The sequence below is a fragment of the Octopus bimaculoides genome, chromosome 17 (assembly GCF_001194135.2).
Source record: "Octopus bimaculoides isolate UCB-OBI-ISO-001 chromosome 17, ASM119413v2, whole genome shotgun sequence".
NCBI classification, from domain to species: domain Eukaryota; kingdom Metazoa; phylum Mollusca; class Cephalopoda; order Octopoda; family Octopodidae; genus Octopus; species Octopus bimaculoides.
Window position 1 is genome coordinate 627534 of NC_068997.1, and position 2573 is coordinate 630106.

Genomic DNA, 2573 nt, shown 5'->3' on the forward strand with positions numbered 1-2573 from the left:
ATATATATATATATATATATATATATATATATATATATATATATACATATATACATATATATTTTTTGAATATACGTATGTATATATATATCTATATATATTTGTGTGTGTGTGTGTGTGTGTGTGTGTGCATAGTTCATATATGAGAATCAGATATTTTCCGTATAGAATACACCTAGAATACACGTAGTGCTCGTGATATTCAAACTTGAGCAAGGATGGAAATGAATGTAAAGTTAAGCAAGCTAGACAGGTCAACATATAAAGTATATTGTATTCATGAAATACAAATACAAAAAAATGTATATATGCATACATACAAAAAGGCCCGAGTCACACACACCTACGCACAATTTGACATGCTAGATATGATATTCAACATAGATTTTCCTCAAGTATAGAAATACTTTCAAAACAAACATAATCTTTTGCTAAGAACTTAAAAAATAATTTTACTTCACTTTGGTAAAACTAAAAATCTTAATAAATTGGAAAATAATCCTTTTACGCGTTTCTAAATAAAAAAAAATAATTATAAAACTATAATAGAAATTATGTATCATAATGGAAATATTGATACAAATAATATTGCCACTCATAAACTTCAATTAGACCACGGATTAGATTGTTTAGCTGAACGTGAAAATTACTTGCATCCATTTCTAAATACAAGCTAATTAATTTAAGAAATAGATGGAAGTCAGCTAACCTTCAACAATAGAATAACCGCATTGCAATCATTGGCTTGTTTAATAATATTAATAATAAAATTGACGTGAAGTTGAACGTCGAAATGAAAGATTTTTCTTGTATTGAAAAAAAAAATTAACTCTTCTCACCACAAAAGTTTGTTTGACTCTTATATGGAGTCACTTGATGGCGCAGAGATATGCGATACTTTTAGTTTACATATATTCTAGGTATATTTAATAAAACTCTTATCACTAAAAGTACAGTCTTATGGTTTAGCTATATCAGATGACATTAAGTATATGAAGAAAATATTTTCCTTACACCTTCAATACTTTCGGTCCTAAAAATAACTCTTACCACTAAACTAAAACATTATTATTTTTTTTTTAATGTATTATTCTTAAATGAAACACAAATACAAACTTTATAGCAAACCTAATGAAAAACTCACGTATTGATGAAAGTTTCTGCCATCCAGCCGTAGTTTTAAAAATTGATTAATATTAGTGAAAGCTGCTTAACCTGTCATCGAATAAAGAAATTTTCGACAAAGTGACCCTTATTACAATAAAGTAAAAGTATGCAAGAGGGTTCAAATATAAGCTCACGTTTCCCTAAACCACTGTCATCTAACAGTAAAGACAAACCCTCATATCATTTGATCCATATATCGCTTTTCTTTAGTGCTGCCAAGCTTTAATATTTCTCAGTCAGCCATCGATATGCAATAGAATTACACTTAAATATGTTATAGCTATACTCCTGAAATGAAAGATTTAACGTATACACGAATAAAATCAACTAAGGCTGCTATTTGTACTTGTAAGAATGTAAATGAATGCACTCTCAAATCAGTCATGCAACGCTGAAACGATTATGCATGAAGCAGAATTCATCATCAACAACAACAACAAAAAAGAAGAAAGCTTTAACTCGTGCGCAAACTCTGAAGGAACATTGGATGGAGGTAAATTTAAACAAGGAAATTTCAACCATACTTTTTTCAGAAATAGAGTGGAATGCTACAAAACGGTAGAGCATTTGAAAGTTCGTGCTACTGCTTCCGAAAAGGATGTAGCCCATAAAAAGATTTTTGGGTTAGTCACGATTGAAGTAAAGAAGTATCATATTCAAAAGTCCTAAAAAATGTGCAGTCTATGTAAATGTCAAGTCAGAATTTTTCACCAAATATTGCCAATTCGACAAGTAACTCCCGTAACACTGGAAGAGTTTCCTACCACCTAATTGACAGAATCCATAATTATCTTCTGAACAGTTTCCGTCTCACTTTCATCAAACGCTCACGAATTCACTTTGGTTTATAACAAGTTTTTCATTAATAACTTGTAACTATAAATTTCTATACTGATTTCCATGTAGTTTTATCCATTTAATTATATACTTTATGCTATAAAGCCCTTCGATTTCTATATTTTCCCAATTATTTTAAGCCCTTCACCTTCTTTGCATTAAAATACCAAACGGAAATAACTTTACTCCCACTAAAATTTTCCGTACTGAGTTCACTGGATCGTAACATTTTAAGCCATAATAAAGTAGCAGAAATTGTGTCTAATAAAAAAAAAAAAATTCCATTTGTGTTTCAAATATTTTAATACAGTTTGAGTTTGTCGTCGGCTTATTGTTTAACATAAGCGCAACATAGAAAGTAGAGTAGCGATACATTATTAATAACGGACTAAATCAGCGTATCTATATATGCATACATACTTATACATATTATATAATATATATATATATATATATATGAATGTATGTATCTATGCACATGTGATTATTTACGAATACTCATACATATATAAATGTACGTATGTAAATATATATATATATATATATATATATATATATATATATATATA